We start from the raw sequence: 18,397 nt of genomic DNA, 5'->3' as shown, positions 1-18,397 counted from the left end.
TCTGAAGTACGAAGTACCAGCTACTTTGGTCTGTTCCAAAAAGTCAAATCAGAAGTGCAAGGCTGAGGCAAATTCAAATACATTTAGGACAGAAATTTTCACAAGTGCTAAGTATTGGCCTAATTCTTCTCTACTGAGTCAACAGCAGCAAAAGTAGGCCAAGGCTACTCATGCAAATGACCTCACCAGGTGCACTTTAAAGAACTAAGAAAAGAGAGAGTCAAATATTATTTATAGCTACAGTATCTTAAACCCATAAGCAGCACTTACCTCTACTTATTATCTGTTTTTAAGAGCCTTATTGTTCAAAATCCATTAAGGCAGATGTAGACATATGACAATATGTACAACAGGAAGACTTGAAAAATATAAGTGTACTGTCTCCTATGTTGTCCTCATTGTCCCAAAATCTTTCAAACTGCACTGGTTCAGAATGACTTCACAGCATCATAACTCATTTCCAGCAATTCTCAAAGCAATAAGCTTACAGCAAAATCCCACGTCTCATGAAAGAAATTTAGAAAATTCTGGAAATCTGCAGTACTAAATCGACATTATGCAATTATTTTTGTCATGGCTTTAGAAGAAAAAGACTTAGGGCTGTTTCAGAGCTGAATCAGCATCAAAAGAACACGGCAGAGAAAAATCGAGTAGCAAATCTGGAAGCGTACATCTCATACTATAACTGTAGACAATAGAGATTTTGTGGATAGAAGAATAAGAACAACTGAAAGTCTGACAAAAGCCATGTGGACACAGCAAATGCAAGACAGCAATCCAAGTAAGGGCTGCAAGCAACAGAGTGACTTCCACTGAATTAAAAAAGAATCCACGCTGAAACCTTTGCTCTGTATCTATTATTATATTATTAGGTTACATTCACTCATGTCCACTTGGATAAAGAAAGCAATAGTCTTTTCCAAGTAATGCTTTCATGGCTTTCTCTGTCGTACTCCAAATTGCTAGCTTTAATCTATCCAACAATCTCATTTGGCTCAAAAACAAAAAGCAAGAATTATATATAGGCTACAGATATGCCATGTACAGCTATTGCAAATGTCTTTTTCAGGAAGGTATTTGCTATTCCCAAATTACTGTAACATTCATACTGTTGAACGACACAGCACACAAATATACATACATATTTACATATCTATATATATATACATATACATGAATATATTTAAGGCTTTCTTTAGGGAAAGAAAATTTGCAGATATAGAGTAGTTAAAAATAAAGGAATTATTAAAACTATCTTTGAAAGCAACAATTCAAACAACTTAAGTAAAGTAGCAGTAACAGGAAGCTTTTGAGACCCTCCCTCAGTTAGTTGCTGTCCTAGACACCATCCAAATCACAGCCTCTTGAGCAGGCACTTTCATTGGCCATAGACATATCCTACCCTCTGAGGTATTCTATGATGCAAAGAAAGTTAGCTCCATCTTGCTTACTTCCTTAAGGAGGCTACTGTAGCAATTAAATCATACTAATTATTTAATTGGCCCAAGAGAGGAAAAATTAGTTCAAACAAAAGCATCCTACTTGTGTAATCAAAAGAGACATAGGGTGGGAAACCAGGCAAACAACAAACATACTGCATGTAACGCTGGATTACTTTTCATGTATAATATTCATCACTTAGTGAAAGAACACCCTGCATGTTCCAAGCATCAAGAAAGCAAATACAACAACAGCAACAAAGTCATCAAAAACCCCCAAACTCAACCACCTGGAAACAATCCACTACCATGTGTCCCAGGGAAGACACCAAAGAAGAACATTGTTCAGTGTCAGCTCTAGTCAGGCTTTCCCAAAGCAAAGCAAGTGTCTGCAGTTTCACTAACCCTGGGGGCAAATAATTCAGTACCCAGTATTAGAAAAACCTTATATAAATTCAGAAGTAGGTCAATATGCATCCTAAAATGTAAGTATATATAAAAATATTACCTTCCCATCACATCTACTGTTGAAATTCACTTTAATACTGCTTGTGACATGATTAATTTTAAATGTCTAATCTTGACACTGTTGCCCCTCTCCCTAAGGAGATGTGAGAGACTGCATTTGTATGAAACTCACTGTACACATATTCTAGGCAGATAGGATAAAAAAATCTTTGTGATGAGTTACACAAAATATGTATTAGCAACGGCAGCATTATTATGTTAATTGGTTAGCTGTCATACCACCTTTTCAACCCAGCTTCTAATCACAGTCAAGAATGTGACTGCATTTGCAAATACAAATGACCTAGCTCACAGGCACATCCTAAATAATTAATTCCTCCTCTTCCTCCACCCCTTTTGGAGGGAGTCTTGCCCAGGGCCAGGCTGGCAGCTCTGTGCTCCTTAGCACAGGTTGCCCAGAGGAATGGGGTCCCACGTGCCCCCTTCCAGCTCCAAGTACAACTCACACACATGACCGAGATGCCACAAGTCTGGAGACCGCAGGAGCTGCTTTGTGATGCTGGAAAAGACGGGTCCACAGCCTCCCTGTCAGGAAAGTAAAAGCTACTGAGCTGTGATCAAACGCTATGCTGCGAGCACACACACTGCACAGAGCAGCGCTAATGAGCGCTGGGAGGGCTGTCAACCTCAAGTAATAGAGAAGCAGTGAGACTCTTCACAATGGAAATGCTATTCATCCAGGGGTTTCACGAGCCCCCAGACAAAGGATGATGAAGGAATGGGAGAGAGAAAAAGGCTTTCTGTTTTCAGTATGAAAAAGAGCCGGTATACAGTAACATTTCACAGCCTGCACTGAATCTTTGGAAAAGAACACCTGTTAATGGTCTCAGGGCTGGTATGAGTGGAAACACTTACCATCAGAGCTTTGGCACAAGCATGGTTGCCTCTCATTTTACTGTTATCTGTTACTATTTAAAGCTTTGCTTTGCTCACTGAAACAAAGATATTCCACTATTTCTCAAGGCTTATTCAAAACCAAAACTCAGCACTCGCTGCTGATAAAATGGTACTGAAATACATACAGTTTTCTTAGATTCAGTTCTCATAGGCACCACGTTCTGGAAGTCAGAGCCTTCTTGTGGAAATAGCTGTCAGTCTGCCACTACGTAAGTAACTCACCATCTTAAGACAATGCTGTCTGTATGTCAGGAAGAATACATTACTCTTCTGTGAAATCACTGAAGGCATCCATGTAATTCTGTACCAGACTATCTCTTTATGACCTGATAAGCTGCATAATGCTGTGAGATGCATAAATCTACCAAGGCTGACATCATGCAATATATTTTATTAAACCTGCTGACTTAGTTGGTTTAACTATGGAGAAGCAAACTCCAGTCACCCGTGGTTTCATGCAGAACAGCAATTAGGACCACTGCAAGAAGAGTCTCTGCAGCCCAAGAACTGTTCTAACAGAGACCTGAATGAGGATGGCACAGAGTACGTATCAACAACAAACACAACCCAGAGATCCTCTCATCTCATGCAGAAAGTTAGATGCTTTCCTGAATGAGTAGCAGAACCTACAATGCCTCCCCTGCTGTTTGATGTGGTGTTTAAGTTTTCACACCTCAGCATCATACACTTCCAAAAAGCTTTTAGTACTTCTCTCCTTGTAGATCTCTTTTTTTCCCATGATACTGTCACATATGTTTAGTGTATGTCACAATTTCTAAGTGAAAAAAAAAAAAGCAGCCAGGGAAACAACACTTCATTTGGAGAACATTTAGTGTTTCTCCTTTCTAAGCAGGCCTCTTTGCTGAAAAATTTAATCTCATTAACTTTAATGACCATGGCAACAAGATTCAGTTCTTGCCCAGATAAAGACACGTTTGTATGCACACTTTGCAAAGTGTAATGACCACGGACTACAGAAATGGCACATTTCTTGATCAGTTTAGCATCATTTTACAAATTGCTGCAGATAGAGCTACAACTGTCTTTTAAAGCTTATGTGCAGATTAGGTCTTTACAGATGGTCTTTCATATTAAGATTGCTTGAAACATCAAAGGAGATGAGTAGTATTTTGACAAAAGCACAGGCTTAGGAAGTGCACCAGTGTTCACCTTCTCTAACATTTTAGATTGAGGGCCATTAACTTCCCTACATTATGCTTTCGAACGCAGCAATTTGTGACTAAACTTTGACACTTTAGAGATGTGTTGCAAGAAACAATTAACATTTAGAAAGCATACTGAGGATAATTAGTGCTACAAGTGCAAGGATTGATGTTGCTAATGCCAAGAAGGAAGAGCTTGTTAACTCCAACCTTTCAATGAAAAGAAAAATGCAAACATAACACATATACAGAAATGTATTTCTTTCAAATCAACATTAAATATGTAAAGGCTTGGGATGGATCTCCTCCAGGATAAATTGGATGATGCCTGTGAATGTCCTTTTGCTTGGAAACACATCATGTACGCATATGCAGATACAAAAACAGTGAAAAGCAGCTGCTGACTGAATCGTTCTCTTGGAAGACATGTATACCACTATTTGTCTTAATATATGAGTCATTATTATACAGTTGGTCATTCATATACATGACTGTAACAAACACCTTGACAGTGGGAGCCAGGAAAGAGGCTCCACAGATCAGGTTTTCTGCAACGCTATCCTTGTGGCATAGAATAAAGATGAACTGAAAGAGACCTAGAAGGAGATGTGAGATACATGATTACATGCAGTGTTTTGTGCCCAAATGGAGAAAACCTGGGGAAAGAATCAATTGCAAAAGCTGGGTCAGCAGGAAATGATGGAGGCAAGAGATGAAGGCCTGCAACTAAGTTAACAGGCTACGTCCTACTCAAGAAAGGGACCATAAAATGGATCTTCTCCCCAGCTAGAACAATGCAAGCCCCTGCAACCACTGCTAACTCCTCCTCTAGTTTACAGCCACTGAAGACGGACCTGAATCCTGTTAGAGTTGCTTTAAATCCTCAACTCAAACAGAGCTGGTAGGAGAACTTTTAAACCTGATAAAGAAGAAAGCGAACCCAAAGTTTCAGAAGAAGAAGCCATGCTAGGGTACAACACAAGGCTCATTTCAGTTCGTGCTTTCATGTCAGCTCTTGCACAAAGCTACAACAGAACAAAATCTACGAGCAAGTCAGGAGATTGATCAAAAACAGAAGCTTCAATTAAAAAAAGAAAGTTGTGAATAATTTAATGTTATTCCAGACAATCCAGCAGGAAGATGTATGGAGTTCTAATGCACTGAACATTTTTATACCATTCAACTACAGTATAACATCTCAATGTAGAATATGACATCCCTCCAGTATTAACGCTTATAGTTCATATACATCTGCTGAGGACTTCCATAGCTCTAAACAGTAGCTCAGTGCTCCCCCACTGATAGCTTAAAGCTTAAATTCATACACACTGTGAAAAAGATCGAATCGTCTTAAGATATTCTTACTCCCAAGCAATCTGTCACTGTCCTTTTACTGGAGATATGTAACTTCCTTTCAGAAAAATAAATAAATAAATAAATAAAATAAACTAGTTAACAAACAAAATCTTAGGAGCCTTCCATAATGAATGTCAGTGTAGAGTCAGTTGTCACAGTGGGCAGTGCACATACATAATATACTTACACAGCTCAATTGGCTAAAGTGCAGGCACGGTAGGCAGCAATAAGAAACTCAAAACAGTATTATTTTCAACTGATTCAGGCAGATCTAGAAAAGACACTGTGCCCCTAATCTTACATTTAGATTCAGGTTGCTGCAACCTACTGATGTTCTATTTGAATTTAATTGAAAATGAAGGAAATTCCAGGCACAAAGAAGTTTCAGCCAAAATCCCATTCTCAAGCATTTTCAGAGGAGTAAAAGATTGGAGTTTTTAATTAGGATGCCTCAGCAACATGAAAGAATGAATAACTTACAAGGAACTTGATGTGGGCTTAGTGAAAGGGTGCTACAGCTTAACAATCCATATTTATTACTTCTAATGAGTACAGTCAGTTTTTTCATTTCAGTTCCAGTCACTAACCAGGATACAGATATAGCAAACAACAACGTGAAGATTTTTGTAATGTAGACTAGCACTGTGGCTGCTTCACAGCATTTTTGACATGAGTTATACTTGAGCTATGGCTGAACAACTGGGATTTTAATTATAGACTATAAAGAAAAGCAATGAACAGAAGTGCTTACAAACAAGGCAGACTCCCTTTAAACTTCCTCACTGTAGAAAGGCGCCACTAGCACTGTTCTTCACCTCCTTTCTCTCCATACTCTCTTCCCAAACTCTCATTCTTCTTGAGTTTGCTTCTAAAATGCTGGCAGCTGTTGCTGGCTTTTCATCGTGGCTCACAACAGAAAAATAAATGAAACCTGTGCTTAATTACGAGCAGCACAGCATAAAGTGCACCCTGACACTCAAGACATTCCCCACAAGTTTTTTATATAATGTACTTAATGAATTTTTGAACATGAGAATGAAGACGCAATTTCCTAAAGGAAGAAGCTGAAATACTTTATATATATATATATATACACACACACACACACACACATATATATATACATATGTACATATGTTTCAAGTAGTAAAATACGTGATATTGGGAAACATAATATTGAAAGTTTTCTTAACAGACAGCAGTTGTGCCCACTCTATTCAGGCTGACCTATATACTTTTTCCTTACTTGTGCTCAATATTCATCTCCCATTGATTATTTTCCACACTTTTTTCAGCAAGCAGCACTTTTAGGTTAAAACATCTGAGAAACCTCATCCAAATACATCTTCTTTTTATGACAAAATACAGACTGCATAAAGGAGGAAAACACTTCTACAAAATCTATGCCATAAAATACTTTTGACAAAGTTGTGTTTTCAAAGGCTCTTGTGATTGGAATTATGTGCAAAGCTTTTGTCAAGTCATGACCACAGGACTTTAACTCTGCTGAGTCTAAAGCATCTTCACAATTCACTTTTATTTCTAGAAGAGCATCTATGCCCTATGCACAGTAACACACGATGTCAACGCAACACTTAAAAAATGAATTATTTTGTTTCATACATTTCATTGTGAAAAGGTGAAAAAAACTGAATGTGTTTCAGAAGTGAAGAGCTGGGGGAGGAACGTGAAAAAAATTACTGTGAATGGTTACCTAAGTTGAGAGAATTATAACACTTCCTCCATGTGAAATGCACATGTTCATTCTTGAGACCACATCACAAACCTGCTCCCATAACTAAGCTCACACAGCCAATTCACGTGGAACATAAAGGCAATCCTAGGCATGACCAATGGCAATGGAAAGCATTAGTTTAGGAGAAGTTATATCAGCAGTAACTGCAGTTTTCCAGTCTTTCATTCTGTACTCAAAAATAATAAAATAAGACAATTGCCTGTTCCAGCTGCAAACAAGGAGGCAGATGGAGCTTGTGATCCCACTATCCCTGTTCCAGGCTGTCATCTTCAGACACGAGGAGTCATCAGCCCCATGATGCCCCTCATTGGAATGATGTTTCAGAATGGACAACTTGCACCAATCTGGAGAACCACAAGACAGTTGATGTTAAAACTATTTCTATGCTGTTCCCAGAGCGAGATGATTGAAAGACTGTTGTCTGTTCTCCGTGATTTTACAATACCAACCAGGCAGATGAACACTAAAGGTGTTTATTACTTCTAATTAGTAACCAAACTATAGAATAAAACAGTGACAAAGCAAGTAGGATCTCCTGTAACATTCCAGTATCATTTGCAACCCCTGGAGACAGGATTTTAAGAATAGATCACTTAATAAGCTGAATGGTTATCATACTTCTATAAGACGACAAAAGTCAAGACAGAGTACAGCACGACATAATGTTTCTTAAGCACCTGATCTTGTATTCTGTCTCTTCATTTTGATGCACGGTAGGAATATACTCTCGGAACAGCATGCCAGTTTATTTAGGAAGCCCACAAGTCACATTTCAAGTAGTTTACATTTGCATAAACTATCCCAAAAGTTATTGAATTACTTGGACTTAAAATATTCTTATCTCTCTTTTATGTTTCTCTCCATTCAGCACCATTACGTTTTCGAAGATTCTGAAAGTAGGACAAATGAGAGCCACGTGCCAGGCTCTAAATAGCATCCAGAAAAAGCTGACTGCATCTTCATGCTTCCCAAAACATCCACTCTGAAGTACAGTTCATTTAGACTGACTCAAAGCAGCATTAAACTCTCACACTTCACATTTTGCTTTCACCATGAATAATATTCCCAGCCATACAAAGTCCTATCCAGTACCAATCTACTAAAAAAATTAGTACCATTCCTGAAAACTCAATATAAATTTGCTTTTCCTGCGGTGCCCACCAGCTTGTTTTGAAAAGCCTGCCATCTTTTCTTGCAGTTTGTTCATATAATTTCAGTATACAATGTTCGGAATAATCAGAGCTTTCAGTAAATGCTGTGACGCATTGGTTTGGCTCTCTTGTGCAGAGAGATCTTAGTAAATTTGCCTGGGGACTCGACAGACTGCTTGAACCAGAGCTTACATCTGCTGTGAATTTGTTCATACAGATCCAACTCTCTCCACCTTTCTCCTTGCCCCACTTCCCGCACTCTGAATACTTCTCTAGAGCTAGACCAGGACACGGAAAAAGTGTGAGGCTGTTAGAAGTTAAAACCAGCAGCTTAACCACCTTACATGGCAAATTTAAGAGGCTTAAACTCATCAAGTGCAGGAGTTGTCAAGTTGGATGTTATGCATTAAGCATGGGAAACTAAATACATGTGACAAATGCATTTCTTTCCATGTGAATTTAATGATTCCCAGCTAATGTATCCAAATTAAGTCATGCATCAGTTATGTCTGAACACAGCAAAATGACAATTAACATTATGTACATAATCAACCATAGGCTTTTTTTTTTCAGTTCAGAACTGATTCCAGGCATGCTGCAGGCTCGATTTTCCTTCAGCTGAGCAAGTAGTGATCTATTACTTGAGCATCACCCTCTTAGAATAATCAGTCAGCACATCTACATTCACGGAAACAAGATATTTTACAGGTAGCAATTTAAATAAACCACTTGAAAACGAACAGCTTAAATTAGGCTGTCAGTTTATCCATCACTATAAGAAACCTCCCATTTGACCTTCCTGTAACATACAGGATCAGGACTTGTTCACAACTGTAAACAGTTGTGAAACAAACAAACAAACAAACCACAAAGTCAGCAACGCTGTTTTTTTTTTTTTGTTTTTTTACATTAATTTCAGAATACTCTGAATCACAAGTGCAGAAATATTTGTGACAGAGGTAAAACATTCTTTACAAAAGAAGCTCCATCTTCTTTCCCCTGTACTTGGAAATAAGCCGCTCTGTCTCACAGCAGCTAAACAAGTAAAGAACTTGCTGAGGATGCTTTGTGTGATCTCAGATATAGCTACCCCAGCTAAAAAGAACGTTGTTCTCAGACTCCAGCCCACTGACAGGAATTTTACTGGCTAAAACTCAGCTGTGACAGTTGCAGCCTGCTCCTGCAAGGCTGAAGGGCAATTAAAGGTCATTGTCTGTAAGATTACACCGACCACACAAAGCATATCTGGATGTCGAGGCTGAGGGCATCCTGCTTTGAGTCACTGCAGTCTGAACAGAGCTGGTACTTCATTCCATGCACTCATCACTTGTGCTTTAACATCTGGTCACACAATCCTAGGCCTGAGAGAACGGGGTGGGCCCCATCCTTCCCTGACTGAGTGCACCTTTAACAGCTTTATTCCACTTGTAAGAACATTTCCAGCCATGGTACATTCCACAGCAGATCACACAATTCTTTCTTCAGGCATAAAACTCCTTTATTACCAACTACATCAACATTTATATACATGCTTTCTGAACATGCACGTACGGGAACACCATAATCTAGTTAAAGTGTCATTGATCTTCTTTTAAGTAAAGGTTTATTACTCTTCTCACAGATGAAGAGTTGCAAAGCACAAGTGGAGCAGAAGTTTCACCCCCACTCAAGCTGGCATCTTGCAGAAGAAGTTGTCCTTATCCCCTGGAACCCACTGTTAGAAGGGCCTCCAACCAACTTCCAGAGCTCACAAAGGTCCCACATCAAAACCTTTGCAGGCATTCCTCAGATGGTTTTTTGCCAGTCGTTAAGTTTGAGGTGCTAAGAGAAAACCCAAGTTATTTAAACTTGTCTAAACAGATGCACACTAAGTAACTTTCACTCATATGTTAGCTACAAATTAGGTATTTATATGCTCCTGCATTAGGACTTCAGAGAAAAGACTATCAAGTACACTATCAGAAGAAACAGAGAGTCATTGACACTGACACTGAGTTCCATTTCAGTTTTAATGGAGGGTTTTAACTCTGAACAAATCCAAAATAAGACAAGCATAAATGAAATGCCCTCCAGTGACAGTGTTTTGGTGCACTGACAATCTGAAAGATACTTGGGATTTAGGAATGCTGCGTGTTTCTTCTTTTGCCAAGTATTTCTCATATTGCTTAAAAGTCTTCCATCTGAAATATAACTCCAGAAAGAAATAAAAACTTCACTGAACATAACCAAAACCAGTGAGAGATTGCAAGCATTTCAGTGGGCAGGAAGAAAACAGCCTGGAGTGAAAAAAAAAATAGTTTCTCATAGCCAAAGCCTTGAACCAGACATCTCATCTTTATCAAGTGTGATTTAATAATACAGTGTAAAGCTAACACACTGTGGGCTTGCTTTGTTTGCATGCATGTTTGTTTTTCCTTTCATTTCATTGGCCCATTCCTCTACAGCATCTGCTACTGGTCAGTGCCAGAGATAAGTACAGAAAAACCCCAGAGCACACTCACAGTGGCAGTTCCTGCCCTGTTTGCCAACACTTTCTTCGAGAAGTTTGCAGGTACAGGGTAGGCAGAAATCTCATAAGAATACAATTGTCCGCTGCAGGGAGATATGCTGAATCATGCCCTCAAAAGCTGTTACTGAGCTACAACCAGCTTCTAAGTGCTTGGTTTAAACAAAAACAACACCAAACAACCACAAACCGCATGTGATATTTTTATAGATGAAGTATAAACTGCACCTAAACCAAGTAGAACAAATACCCATCTAGGGTAGAGCATCCCTGGGCTTCCCTAAGCAATCACACTTAAGGAAGCATAATTTCACATTAAGATTTTCAAAAGATTTGGAATTTCTGGTCATGGAGTCTACAAATTCAAGGATGCATTAAATTTGGGATACGAAGCCTGCTTCTTTAGGAGAGCCCATGCAGAAAACTAAGAAGGCAATTAACTAGAGCAATAAAACCAGCAGTTTTATTTAGCCAGATAAGCACAGCCCTGATTCATCACTGCTGGCATCCCCTTGCCTTCTCTTCAAGTTATCCTCCAGTGACAATGGGTGAAATAAAAACAAATATGCAAGGATTTATTACAGCAAAGATAGAACACACACAAAATTCTTCAGTAGTCTGCTGAAGAAAAATCCCTCACTGCTTTCTGACATTTTTATGTTTGCTTAAACAGAATGATAAGTGAGCAATTGAACTCATTAACACCAAAGCAAAGAATAAGTAAGCAATTGTATTCATTAATACCTTTTTCAAATTATAACATTGCCAGATCATATATCGAGACTTTGACCAGCTAGATTTAAAAGTCTTCAGTAGTTACTGCTTTTAAAACGTATTATTGGAAGTAAATTACCGTCTCGTTATTTAGACCGTGGCAGTCAGAGGTTTTGCATATTTTATGACCCGTTGTCTTTCTCATTAAAAAAACAGGAAGGAAGAAGGCAGACATCCTCTGCTTCTCAGAAGGCAGGGGAAGCCATCACCCCCAGATGATGAGAAAAATCAGAAACACTGAAATTCTTGTTGCCATGGACAGCCGGAAAGATAAAAACAAAAACAGTCTAGTCAAAAAGTTCTTTACCCTTGAAATTAGATTTCTGAAGGTGTGATGCAGTGCTTGATGACAGTATACTAAACATCATTTAAATTGAAAAAAAGCAAAATAAAACAGCATATTCCTAAAGGAAAGATCTTATAGGAACTCTAACCATGAGATTAGCAGAGCTGCTAATCAGAGAATCATAGAATATCCCAAGTTGGAAGGGACACATAAGGACAATCAAGTCCAACTCACCTACAGCAAGGAGATTTAAGCAGAAGCTTAAAGCACATTCATAAGGGAACCAGGCCCTCTGTGGGATCCATTTCTTGCTTCTAAAATGGAAAATTTTCTGGCACCTATGGATTTTTGCCATTACTCATTTCCAACCCACTGAGATCCTAGGAGCTCATGCATTTGGCATCAGGATCAGTCTGGAAAGTTAAAGAAATTTTATATAACAGCATCTTCCTCAGGTATTATATGATGCCTGGTCTCACGGGCTGCATGTTCCTGCAAAAAAGTGGAAAGCTGAACTGGAACTAAAAAAACCTGCTTGCTTTTCACCTAATAAGTAAACAAAATATCACCAGCAAACCAAAGGGGGATAAGTTCTACAACTTCTGTGCTTCCAAAGCAGAACTAGAAAAAATCCACAGAACACCACTGGTTTTGGGAAGCAATTCTCTGCATACTGCAACTTTTTAATAGAATACTTTCGGGATTTATCCAATTTCTGTGCCAATGCAACATATCAACACAGATAATTAACATTCTTTTTATGGGTAGAGAGGAACAATCCTATTAGTCTGCTCGGTTGTACTTTTGCATCCCCATTTGGTTAGAACATGTTCAACTTAGAAATTTACTATGAAAACTCATCTTGCAGGTCTAGAAAAGTTACAGATTTGTGCTAATCCCATGATAAAAAAAAAAAACAACAAACCACTGGACATTTCTGTTCTGAAATTCAGCAGCACATCTCCCTTCACACAGTGAAGAACCAGTAGTTTCCTTAAGAGTCCAAATACCTGAGCCAAACAAAGAATGCTTATTCCCCCCTCCACCCTCAACCCCCTTTTCCTGAATCAAATATTTTCACTCAGAAGTCATTGACAAAAAACTGAATTGTATTACAGGCAAAGCTATCAACTACTGCGTCTTAGGGCACCTTTTACCTTGCAAAATACATTCTCTGTTTGGATCACTTTTGTCCAGTGACAAATAGAATAAAAGCAACAAGTAAGGAACAGCTTGTCATTCACTAAATGTTAAAAACTACATTAACAGTTTCAGCCACTGAAGGCAAAGGTAAAACCTGGAGTTAGATCTGCTTTCAAAGGAACAGTGCACTTTTGAAGTCCTCCTTATCCTTATGAGCAACAATTCAATTTCTATTATGTATCTCAATTACACTGAGCTTTTTTACTCTAAACACAGCACTGCTGCCTTTTGACTATTACTGCAGCTGACAGCATCACTTTTTAGTTAACGTGACATTAAGGCCCAGAAGAACTAAAATTATTTCATTTTCTAGCACTTGACAGTTTGCTAGCAGTTCAAAACACTTTTAGACTTTATTGCACTACAGAAAGGCAATTTTCTAGTATCACCACTTTCATCAATCATTCAGTAAAAGACTTTCAAAGCATAACAGAAATTCCTTTGATTTTTCTGAAAGCAAGGGACCTGCAATTTAGAATACACTGCCACTTGCACAGCTCTCAAACACACCTGCAGACAGTTGTCAAATTGCTCAGATTAGCTTTAATATTGGGAATAAAAGCTCATGGGAATAATTGCATGTTTGAATAAAACCTAGGGGGAAAAAAAACCAAAAACAACCAAACAACAAAACCAACAAACCACCACAGCAAAATAAACTGAGAAGTAGAAGGTCTTGGTATTTTATAAGGTAAAGTTCCCTGTGAGATCTACTCTTAGATAGAGAGCTTTTCCTTTTCTTCAATAATTTATCATCCTTCAAAAACAGAGCAGCTGAGCCGTGGCAAACTTTGTTGTCTAAAGCCACAGGAAAAACAAGGTTTGCAGGCGAGTTATTACACGTGACAGCAGTAACACCTTGGGTGGGGCAGAGGAAGAGACCTCTTTTTCTTCTTTAGCTCCTCTTTTGGAGCTGAAACAGGACTGACTTCAAAGAAAGGTGCAAAATAATGTTCAAATAAACTCTCAGTATTATTATGTGTATTGTAATACACACACTCACATATACACACAGCTCTGTGAGTGTCAGTGCTTACATCTCTGTACACAGTTGCCAGCCCCAAACACTTCACATTCACCATCCAGCCAACTTAGGGACCAGAGAGGGCCCTTTACATCAGGTTGTGCCCCAACAAGAGGGGTTTTCTCTCTCTAACCTCTGAATGGGCTGCCCCTCCTGGAATTCCCCCTGTACTTGGCATTGGTGTGGCCACACCTCAATTACTGTGTTCAGTTTTGGGCCCCTCACTGCAAGAAAGACATTGCAGCCCTGGAACGTGTTCAGAGGAGGGCTACAAAGCTGGTGAGGGGTCTGGAGCACAGGCCTTACAAGGAGCGGCTGAGGGAGCTGGGATTGTTCAGCCTGGAGAAGAGGAGGCTCAGGGGAGACCTTATTGCTCTCTGTAACTTCCTGAAGGGAGGTTGTAGTGAGCTGGGGGTTGGCCTCTTCTCTCGTGTAATTGGTGATAGAACTAGAGGGAATGGTTTTAAGCTGTGCCAGGGGAGATTCAGGCTGGACATTAGGAAGTATTACATCTCGTAAAGGGTAGTCAGGCATTGGAATGCACTGCCCAGGGAGGTGGAGTCACCGACCATGGGAGTGTTCAAGAAACGCTTGGATGTGGTGCTGAGGAATATGATTTAGCTGGGAAGTATTGGCAATGGTTGGACTAGATGATCTTCTAGGTCTTTTCCCACCTTGATAATTCTGTGATTCTGTGAATTCATCCTGTGTACCCACACAGCTGTCTTTGACTGAAGGGAATTTCCTTGGGCTCATGCAGGGTCTACTTGGAACCCTCCATGCACCTCTTTGCTCAGAAGCCTCAGGAAGTAACAGCACACTGGAATTTCCCTTTACACAGAAGTAACACCCAGACCTCTTCTGGGAGATAAGGCAACACAGAAGTTACCTGGACAAAATACAAAGACCATAGAGTTAGAGTAAATCAGACAGCTACACCAAAAACCTCCTAAAGCCTGTCAAGGTAATTCTATATTGCATTACTTTGATGCACTCTGTTGTGCCTACAAAGTTATCAGGCAGCCTGTTTTACTCCCTACCAGATTACCTACCAATCATCCTTGGTCAGAATTTTCTTTTTCCTCTCCCATCATTCATGCTTTGATAAGATGTATAATAAAACAAAACAAAAAGACAACCCCAAAAACAGCAACAGATTACATTTCTAGATCAAAGTGCATTGATGGTAAACTTCACATAGATGGTTTATATATAAATGTGTGTGTATATAAATATACTGTTTAAGTTTCACTCAGTTTTTAAAGTAATCTTCTCCTTGGAAAGTACCTACTTTAATAATATATATCCTTTTCTGCCTAGTGGGAAACTTCTTCAAATCTAGGGAGCAACACAATTTTCATTTCTTCTTCAAGTAACTATTGCCACAATAACTTTTTTTTCAAATTAAAATGAGGGTATGACCTTTTTTCCAGAAGCAAATGGGAGCATAAGGCATTTAAACAAGAAGTCAGAGAATGAGCAAAGAATTCAAAGGCCAAAAACATAACCTCATTCACAACAATACACGCCAGGATCAAAATTCATTCCCACACCCCATTACCATACTACTCAAGGAGTCCACAAAGGACTAGATCTCTCCTTCCCTCCTACACAATCAGTTTGCATGTAAAACCTCTGCCATTGCACAGCTGAAAAGCAAGGGGCCCTGGTCACATTTAATGGTTGCTCTTCATAAATAAGTTTCCTCTTCAAGTTGTCCCTTAAAAAGTGACAAACCTTTTGCCTTATAATATATCTGATGTATCATTATTATTTTTTCTTCAACTGGAAAACAAGCAAACACCTCACCTCAAATTTACAATAGCCAAAACAGGAAAAAAGTGACTTGGTTTCTCTAGATAAATATATAACCCTGATGGAAACATACGTTCAAACATACACTGAAAACCGAGATGCTGTCTTAGATTCACATGTAAAATGAGGGACACATTTCTTGAGAAATGAGGGTTTCTGCAAGCACAAAGCTGGTTTACATCAAAGGTTTGGCTTCATGGTGAACCCCAGGTAAAAAGGGAACGTCTATGCTCAGCAGTGAGGACATGGACTATCCATATCACTTTCCAGAAACCAAAATACAGAACCTCTCTTTGTTAAAATCCTCCCAGTGGCAACAACAAAAAGGTAATTTGCTCCTTTTTGTAAAATGCAGGAGAACCAACGCAATTGCTTCTAGAACGACGAGACACAGCAGATGCTACTTTTCCCTGTGTATAAGCATGAGGAATCACAAGTTTGGGTAACAGGAGACAAGACTCATAATCCTCTCTCACATGTTACTTTTGGCTACGCTAATTGCCTATATCAAGCACTTGAGTTCAGGTCTCTCACAATGCAGGAATTAGTAACTACTAGAAAGATCTGAATTTCGAGGCTGAGACATGCTGTGACCCTTTTGCAAGAGACCACAGGCTCACACAGTTCACAGTGTCTTACCTCCTCAAGCCCAACATCAGTCCAAGACACAGGTGCTGTTTACAAATTCCCTTAAGAGGCATTTAAGCTATTAAAAAAAACTGTGACTGCACATTTGATCCACATTTTGTAACTTCACAAACATTTCATTTCTACTGAGGCAAATTCTAAAACTTACATTATTCTGGAATCATACTAAACCAGCAGCCCAGTTGTTCTAAGCAGTTGTTCTGTCTGATTGGATGTTATCTCTGTTTATAATCTAAGTGCCTGTGACTAAAACAAAACCTATAAACTGCATTCTTAAGAGGTGAAGTCATCTTGCTCCTCCACTTTTCCATGCACAAGTTGTCATCCAGGATGCATATACATATAGCTTATTTTAATCCTTAAAAACAAGAAAATTAATTTGATTCAGTAGCAACTACTGAGACAGTGAAGTTACAAATATATTTTTTTCTCTCCTTCTCCAATCATCCCCTTTATTGTTCTCCAGAAACACCTACCTATGCTACTATCCATTGAACAAGTCAAAGAAAGTATTCTTAACCAAGTCCCCAAGAAATGCTTAGATGTGAAGTTACACAAACTAGCCTGTGCACAACAAAGAGCTAAGTTTGTGATCACTGGTTATTTTTGCATTTAGAAGCACATGCACACTAAGATATGACCGCTTTCTCTTTCAAAGGAAGCAATAAACAATATATTTTAGCACAGAATCCATAGTTCTTTACAAGAGTTTCTCATATAAGAGTAAAGAGCAGACACTGCTGAACTGCTACCATTCATAAGCTGAATATTGAGAAATGTTACAAAATAAATATTATGAAAAACATTTAATTCGACTGTGCTTGTGCTTCAAGTAATAGAAGAACAGAATTCAACACACGTAGTACATACAAGAACTGAACTTGTAATTTCAGGTTGGGAAAACTGAGACAAATTACCAGTGAATGGAGTTCCATGAAGGTCAAGAAACAAGGAAAACTTCCTTCACAATATTTTCCTATGTTCGAGTGAGTAGTAAATAATTCTTTACAAAGTAACATATATAAACTGCTTCTATAATAGCCACAGATTTAGTTTTCAACTTCATAAAATGAACTACACCATGCACTGCTGTGTAATTTAACATCTCTTAAGAAAGAAGAGCAGCCTGGTCTAATGGTTGGTGACACTGCACATAGCAGAAGGGTTGAAACTAAATGACCTTTGAGGTCCTTTTCAACCCAGGCCATTCTATGATTCTATGAAAGAAGGTTACAGAATCTTCAAGGATTCCAGGAACATATTTCAACAGGGTAGCAATATGCCAGTAAGAAAACAAAAATATTTTTGAGAAGTAATGATTCTCATAGCAGCCTTTTTCCATATCTCTAAGAGCCACAAAGAATTTCCTCTCTGTAATTGTTCAAACTCTGTTAGTTTTCTGTCCCAGTAAATCTATCACCCTTCCTTTTAGCAACTATCAAAATTGTTTTTCAACAGAGATTGTTCTTGCACCAGAAGTTAGAGATGAGGATACACAAAGGGAAGATTTTGTGTGCTACTCCACAGAAGGTAATTAACATACCTTTTTCTCATAAATCCCTTCTGAAAATAAAATAGCCACGTGTTGTGCTTTAGGGTGTGGCAGGGCTATACTCATTTCTGCCAAGTACACAAAACTTTCTGCAAGTCTGTAGACAAGCACAAAACATTACTTCACTACTTACATATAAAACATGGCAACATTGTCAGTTAATGTTTTAGTAACCCTGTTTGATAAACTCTGTTATTTGCATAGGTAAAATGATCCTATAGCTACTGGGCGCCTCCCAGAATGAGACCGTTGTAGAAGTATAGCAGTACCTACCAAAGCAAATAAACCAAGTAGGAGCA

General features: G+C 38.7%; 1 protein-coding gene across 8 annotated transcripts in view; it reads right to left on the bottom strand.

Moving 5' to 3' along the window:
* The window catches only part of OSBPL3 (oxysterol binding protein like 3), an 80,904-nt gene that overhangs the window by 46,878 nt on the left and 15,629 nt on the right, over positions 1-18,397 (bottom strand). The gene's annotated exons all lie outside the window — the stretch shown is intronic.

This window comes from Coturnix japonica, chromosome 2 (assembly GCF_054131305.1).
Source record: "Coturnix japonica strain WE chromosome 2, WE-NBRP24, whole genome shotgun sequence".
Taxonomy (NCBI): domain Eukaryota; kingdom Metazoa; phylum Chordata; class Aves; order Galliformes; family Phasianidae; genus Coturnix; species Coturnix japonica.
Note: the sequence above shows the minus strand (reverse complement) of the source record. Positions and strands in the feature narration are given on the sequence as shown.